The 8173-nt window shown below is 35.8% G+C and overlaps 1 long non-coding RNA gene across 1 annotated transcript; it reads right to left on the bottom strand.

The window, feature by feature from the left end:
- Positions 1-5145: 5145 nt before the first annotated feature.
- On the bottom strand, positions 5146-5646 carry LOC108360146 (uncharacterized). Its single transcript, XR_001847063.1, has 2 exons — positions 5574-5646; positions 5146-5509 (listed from the first exon to the last, which is right to left on the bottom strand). It is a non-coding gene; the product is annotated as an uncharacterized LOC108360146 (long non-coding RNA).
- Positions 5647-8173: the final 2527 nt, after the last annotated feature.

Consider the following 8173-nt stretch of genomic DNA (forward strand, 5'->3'; position numbering starts at 1 on the left):
TTTTTTTTATTTTATACGAAATTTGTCATTTCTAAAACTTCAGTTTTCTCATTTTTAAATAAAGTTATTCAGGTTTGAATTTTTGAAAATTTCGGACGCCATATTGGATTTTGCATTTTGAATTTTGAAAAACCAGTTTGAAATTTGTAATGAGCGAACTTAAGAATCTCTAAATACCAAATTTTATGAAAATTCAGTAATTTTTTAATTCTTGGACGCCATGATGGATTTGTTATTGGATTTTTGAAGATTTACTTCATCTTTGTTAAGACAAATCTTATAAATGATATGATGCCAAATATACAATAAATTACATTAATCTTTAATATTTTAATACACTTGATGTTATTTGTAAAAACTACTAAAGTTGGTCTAGTGAAATAAAAATGGTCGTAGATCCTGAAAGAGGCCATCGCATTAGTTTTTGGTAAAAGAATGTAGATCCTACTCGGCCCTACAATTTAGTTATATCTTTTTGAAGCAAATATTGCTGGAAAAATAAGCCGTGTTATTAAGGTGTTGATAATTTAGCAAGCAAGTTTTATTATGTAATATTTTATATGAAATTATTATTTTCCATGTACACAAAGAAATACCAAACCAGCAATTACTGTTATGATTGAAAGTTTCCATAAAAAAATTGTTAAGAAAGTTATCAACTTATAACTGTTAGAATGTGGCACGATCGAATTCGTTGAACTAAACGGATTCAACGCCTTTCTCAGCAGATATTATTAAAAGTACTATTATGTTCTGAGTTAGTTGGACATTTCTGAATAGGAATAGCTTTATTCCGGTTAATTTATCACTACATCATTACAACATTACGAGTTATCGGTCTTTTGGCAGTTAGAGCTAAATTAATTATTGGCATATTTTGAGTAGAATCAGTGTTGATGGTAAGGTGAGTAAAACTTTTGTTTTTATTTCGTATTGTTGCATTGTTGTTGAAATTTTCATTGTAGTTAGCTCTCTTTTGCTGATTCATTTTTTAAACTCTTATATTTCTTTAAAAAACAAATGAAATTGAACGTTTTTGCTAGTGCCAGTTGGCGTCGGCTCATCTTAATATATACATATGTATGTTGTTTTCATCCTGGTAATTAGACAGCTTTTTGTGTTTTACTGAAGTTGGTTTAGTTAGAGCTGTTTAGGTTGCCAGTACGCCACATAAAATTTTACTGCATAGAAGTCCAGAGGATCGAGCGCGTTACATCTATTAGCGTAAATGCCCCTAAATGTAAGAGTTTATTAGTAAATATTAGGACTTACAAACATGGGTTGGCAAACCTTAGATTTTACCGCAGTTCGGGCAAGTGTTAGAGCTGGGATACTATCGATAGTTGAAAACTGTCGCCACTCTACAACTCTACACATTACATAAATTTTTTTTATGCGAGAAAATTCACAACACAGTCGGCAAAAAAAAAATTAAGTCATTGGATTTTGAGATACGCCTCCGTATTTGATCTCAGTTGAACTTTTATAAGAATGAGCTGTCAATTTAAACGAATACCTTTTATTTTGTTTGTTTTGTAGTATTATAAATGTATGTTTATAGCCAATTTCACGTATTTACACTTTAAAAGGGACACACACAATCCGAATTTAATTTTGCCATATAAAATATTAATTCAGATCTTGCCTGTCGCTATTCCAGGGGATGCAGGGGTACGTATATCTACTATATATTTGTGAAAGTATGTGTGTATGTATGTATGTATGTATGTGCCAGATTGCAGTCTAAACGGACGAACAGAATCGAACAAAATTTTGACAGAGTATTGCCATTACACCTGGGCCTACAATAGGGTGGAAAAAATTGGGATCCGACAAGGGGGCGTGGCACCTCCCATAGGCGTGAAATTTTTAATCAGCCATAACCTCCAGACCATAAGTCACATGAACTTGAAACTTGGTATGCAGACATGTCAATGGTGGATGCTTATAGGCGGGTAATCGAGTTTGTAAAAGGGGGCGTGGCACATCCCATAGGCGTGGAATTTTGTATCAGCTATAACTTCGGACCCATAAGTCACACGAACTTGAAAACTGGTATGCATACAAGCCAATGGTAGGTCCTTAAAGGAGGGTATATATAAACGAGTTTATAAAAGGGGGCGTGGCACATCCCATAGGCGTGGAATTTTTTGTCAGCTATATCTTCGGAACCATAAGTCGCACGAACTTGAAATTTGGTACGCAGACATATCAATGGTAGATGCTTATAGGAGGGTATGTATAAATGAATTTTGTAAAGGGGGCGTGGTACATCCCATAGGCGCGGAATATTTTATCAGCTGTAACTTCAGAACCATAAGTCTCACGAGCTTGAAATTTGTTATGCAGACATATCAATGGTAGGTGCTTATTCGAGGGTATATATAAACGAGTTTGTAAAAGGGGGCGTGGCACATCCCATAGGCGTCGAATTTTTTATCAGCTATAACTTCGGATCCATAAGTCATAGTAGGATTGCCAGATTGTTTATGCACGAAATCGGTACACTAGTCCTTTTCATGCTAAAAAAATCAGTACTTTTCAGTACATTTTTATTCAAAGCAAAATTATGAATACAAGTAACAGAAAATAATTTAAAACGCCTGAGTTCTTGTTTTTAACAATATTTTGGTTTATAAATAAAGTAGAGTTCATAAAAAGTAAAAGTGTTATTCATTTTAACATAATTGTACTCATCATTATACACAGGAGCCAATAAATTATTTTATATTTGTGACTTTTTGAATAGCAATAATGAGATCATTCCCATTTTCCGTGTTTAAATAGTCTAAGAATTCTATACATTTCATTTTAAAATTACTTTTAATTTGAAGTTCACTTTCAAAAATTTTAATTAGAAGCCGATTTCTCTCTTTGCGCCTGGAAACAAACTTTATTCTTAAGATCCTCTAATACTGTGAAAAAGTACCACTTTTTAAGGAGTTCATCTATATTTCCTCATGGCTTAAATAATTTTTCAACTACGCAAAACTGTGAAAGACTAAGAATTCGCTAAAAAGAGTATCTAACTTTATGTCTTGTATGCAAAACTTTTTTACAAAGTCAGTAAATTGAGAAAAAGGAGTTGTAAGTTACAGGCAAAAGCCATTTGAATATTGAAATTTATTGTTATTAAACTGAAAGGTATTTTCGAGATAACTAACAACACTCGACAAAAATTTAAGCCTTCTTTTTAAATAGTTTAAGCTCCATCATATTATCGCAACTGGTACATAATGACCCGGCGATATGCCCATAAAACGATTGATCTTTTTGTTGTATTAATTTCTTGGGCATATCAAACATTATCTAAAACATGTCAACTATAATTAAATTATTTTCTTCTTATTTTTTACAATACAGTTTAAGGAAGTTCCAACGTTATGTAAAAACCTTAAGAAAATACTAAAGTATGTATTTTGTTAGAATAGAAAATTCAGTACAAATCAGTACAAATTTTGAAAAATCAGGACATTAGCGTACTGATTGAAGAAATGAATAAAATCAGTACAAGAGTTGAAAAATAAGTACTGTACTGATAAAAACAGTACGTCTGGCAACCGTAAGTCACACGAACTTGAAATCTGGTATGCAGACATGTCAATGGTAAATGCTTATAGGCGGGTATATATAAATGAGTTTGTAGAAGGGGGCCGTGGCACATTCCATAGGCGTGCAAATTTTTATCAGCTATATCTACGACGCCATGAGTCTCACGAACTTGAAATTTGGTACGCAGACATATCAATGGTAGGTGCTTATAAGAGGGTATGTATAAACGTGTTTGTAAAAGGGGGCGTGGCACATCCCATAGGCGTGGAATTTTTTATCAGCTATAACTTATTGGATTTTGCATATTGAATTTTCAAAAACCAGTTTGAAATTTGTAATGAGGGAACTTAAGAACCTCTAAATACCAAATTTTATGAAAATTCAGTAATTTTTTTAATTCTTGGACGCCATGATGGATTTTGTTATTGGATTTTTGAAATTTTACTCCATCTTTGGTAAGACAAATCTTATAAATGATATGATGCCAAATATACAATAAATTACATTAATCTTTAATATTTTAATACACTTGATGTTATTTGTAAAAACTGCTAAAGTTGGTCTAGTGAAATAAAAATGGTCGTAGATCCTGAAAGATACCATTGCATTAGTTTTTGGTAAAGGAATGTAGATCCTACTCGGCCCTACAAATTAGTTATATCTTTTTGAAGAAAATATTGCTGGAAAAATAAGCCGTGTTATTAAGGTGTTGATAATTTAGCAAGCAAGTTTTATTATGTAATATTTTATATGTAATTATTATTTTCCATGTTTAAGAAGTAATACCAAACCAGCAATTACTGTTATGATTGAAAGTTTCCATAAAAAAATTGTTAATAGAGTTATCAACTTATAACTGTTAGAATGCGGCACGATCGAGTTCGTTGAACTAAACGGATTCAACGCCTTTATCAGCAGATATTAACGGGTGATTTTTTTGAGGTTAGGATTTTCATGCATTAGTATTTGACAGATCACGTGGGATTTCAGACATGGTGTCAAAGAGAAAGATGCTCAGTATGCTTTGACATTTCATCATGAATAGACTTACTAACGAGCAACGCTTGCAAATCATTGAATTTTATTACCAAAATCAGTGTTCGGTTCGCTTTACGTCCGATTTATGGTCTACATAATCGACCAAGTGAGCAAACAATTAATGCGATTGTGACCAAGTTTCGCACTCAGTTTACTTTATTGGACATTAAACCAACCACACGAATGCGTACAGTGCGTACAGAAGAGAATATTGCGTCTGTTTCTGAGAGTCTTGCTGAAGACCGTGAAATGTCGATTCGTCGCCGTTCGCAGCAATTGGGTTTGCGAAACACATTTCGAACCGAACACTGATTTTGGTAATAAAATTCAATGATTTGCAAGCGTTGCTCGTTAGTAAGTCTATTCATGATGAAATGTCAAAGCATACTGAGCATCTTTCTCTTTGACACCATGTCTGAAATCCCACGTGATCTGTCAAATACTAATGCATGAAAATCCTAACCTCAAAAAAATCACCCGTTATTAAAAGTACTAATATGTTTTCAGTTCGTTAGACATTTCTGAATAAGAATAGCTTTATTCCGGTTAATTTATCACTACATCATTACAACATTTCGAGTTATCGGTCTTTTGGCAGTTAGAGTTAAATTAATTAAAGGCATATTTTGATTTGAATCAGTGTTGATGGTAAGGTGAGTAAAACTTTTGTTTTTATTTCGTATTGTTGCATTGTTGTTGAAATTTTTTTCATTGTAGTTAGCTCTCTTTTACTGATTCATTTTTTAAACTCTTATAATTCTCAAATGAAATTGAACGTTTTTGCTAGTGCCAGTTGGCGTCGGCTCATCTTAATATATACATATGTATGTTGTTTTCATCCTGGTAATTAGACAGCTTGTATAGTGTTTTACTGAAGTTGGTTTAGTTAGAGCTGTTTAGGTGGCCAGTACGCCAGATACTGTAAGAATAAATGTAAGAGTTTATTAGTAAATATTAAGACTTAAAAACATGAGTTGGCAAACCTTAGATTTTACCGCAGTTCGGGAAAGTGTTAGAGCTGGGATACTATCGATAGTATCGATAGTTGAAAACTGTCCCCACTATCGATAGTTTTTGAAAACTATCGATGTCGGTTTTAGCAAGACTTCACAATGTCTCTTCTTTACATCTCTACAAATTACATGGATTTTTTTTATGCGAGAAAATTCACAACACAGTCGGCAAAAAGAAAAATTAAGTCATTGGGATTTTTAGCAACTATAAGCTTACACTGAGTTATAGTAAAATTTAATAAGCTATAAAACTGCTTACACAAAATTTTTCATAGAAATTCGAATTAAAAAGCTTCAATTTTTAATTATTTTGTAGTTTTTTATGTTTGGCACAACTTTTATAAAAAATTAGTAGACACTAAATAAACAAAAAAATTATCAAAACTGCTAAAAAATGTTGTGGTGCTATTATTATGAGCAGTACTATATTCGTTTTCTTATGATATAGTAAAATGTTAATAATTTCCCTTCACCGGATTTTGAGATACGCCTCCGTATTTGATCTCAGTTGAACTTTTATAAGAATGAGCTGTCAATTTAAACGAATATCTTTTATTTTGCTTGTTTTGTGGTATTATAAATGTATGTTTATCGCCGATTTCACGTATTTACACTTTAAAATGGACAAACACAATCCGAATTTAATTTCGCGAATATAAAAAATAAATTCAGATTTTGCCTGTCGCTATTCCAGGGGATGCAAGGGTTTGTATATCTACTATATATTTGTGAAAGTATGTATGTATGTATGTATGTTTTTTTTTACGAGGAGGAAGCATCGAAAGCCTAACCCCGTCAGTGTGAGACTAAACCTCCTACCGTCATGTACCGTTCCCCTCCCGGTACTGGTACCAAGTATTTCGTCGGCGGGTGGGTTGAGCACGAAGCTCTACGTTAGTTGCAGTCCTGATGCAGTCCGTTTGAAAGTTGTATTAACTTGGAGCCGTCCTTTGTCTTCGGGTCCATGCGTCCCCGCCCGCCATGTTCTGTCCGCCTATTACGTAACGCCTCTGCTATCTTCTTGCCTCAGCTGCTAGTGCCTCGACAAATATCGTGCCTGGTGGTAGATATTTCATCTGGGCGTAGTTATGTGTCGTCCATTTCGACGCGGCTCATCTCTTCTCAGTTGGGTCAAAATGTGCGTGACGGCATTGTTCACCGCTTCCCATTTTCCAACGGATTCTATCATGTGAACTACCATGTTTTCAGGTGTGAGGTGTTCTCCAAATACAGAGCGAATGTGGTTTTTATCCAGATCGAATCTCGGGCAGTGGAACAAAACATGTTCGACGTCTTCGATAATGCCATCACCACACGCTTCGCAATGGTCAAGCTCTTCGTGTTTGAAGCGTTTCAGGAACGATCTGAAGCAGCCGTGGCCGGTGAGCATCTGGGTTAAATGGAAGTTAGCTTCGCCGTACGGGCGGGAGAACCATTTTTCGATGTTTGGTATTAGTCGTTGTGTCCAGCGTCCGTTGGACGATTCGTCCCATTTCTTCTGCCGCATCTCTAGCGTGTGTTTACGGGCTAGTGCTTTCCTAGCAGGAAGTGCTAAATTGCTAGGTGTATTCATTGACAGTTCTTTCGCCAGAAGCTCTATTGGGTGTAATTCAGACAGTACTAGAGCGGCGTCTTCGGATACGGTACTATAGGCGAAGCAAACCTTTAGCGCACATAGCCGCTGAGACCGCGAACATATGACCTTACTTCCACTGCGTAGCTCCACACTTGTGCGCCGTAAAGTATCACAGATTTGAGAACCCCGGCTAGCAATCTTCTGCGGGCTTGTTTTGGCCCTCGGAGGTTTAGCATCATTTTAGTCAGGGCACAACACACCTTACTCGCTTTCTCGCAGATAAATTCGAGATGCTCCTTGAAAGTTAGTCTCGCGTCAATCATTACACCAAGATATTTTATGGCAGGCTTTGTGAAGATTTCGCAGTCCCTAAGTTGCAGAGTGAGGGTCTCGCGGATTTTCCTTCCAGTGACTAGGACTGCCTCCGTCTTATGCTGAGCTAACTCCAGCCCCATTGAGTCCAGCCACTGTGACCCCATCATTATTGCAGCGGTTGCAGCCGCCTTTATCTCGTATATATGTTTTGCTACTACGACAATAGCTATGTCGTCAGCGAATCCCACTATCGTTACATCTTTCGGGAGCCGCAGTCGAAGTGCTCCATCGTACATCACGTTCCAAAGAAGCGGTCCCAGTACCGAGCCTTGAGGAACCCCGCCGGTAATTTTGAGTGTTTTACTACCTTGTGCAGAGCTGTATTGGAGGATTCGATTTTCGGAGTAGTTTGCAACAATTCTGAGGAGATATTTAGGAACTGAAAATTGTTCTAATGCCAACATAATTTTCTGCCAATTTGCAGTGTTGAACTCGTTTTTTATATCGAGAGTAACTATTAAGGAGTATTTTATTGTTCCTCCCTTCCAGCGTTTGCCTGCAATTGCTTTTGCGGACAGGTCTCTGACAACTTTTATCGCATCAATGGTGGACTTTGATTTACAAAAGCCGAACTGGTGGGGTGACAAACCACCAGATGCTTCAATAGCATTTTGGACGA

The sequence above is a fragment of the Rhagoletis zephyria genome, unplaced genomic scaffold, assembly GCF_001687245.7.
Source record: "Rhagoletis zephyria isolate East Lansing unplaced genomic scaffold, Rhagoletis_zephyria_1.1 Rzeph_scaffold_00525, whole genome shotgun sequence".
NCBI classification, from domain to species: Eukaryota; Metazoa; Arthropoda; class Insecta; order Diptera; family Tephritidae; genus Rhagoletis; species Rhagoletis zephyria.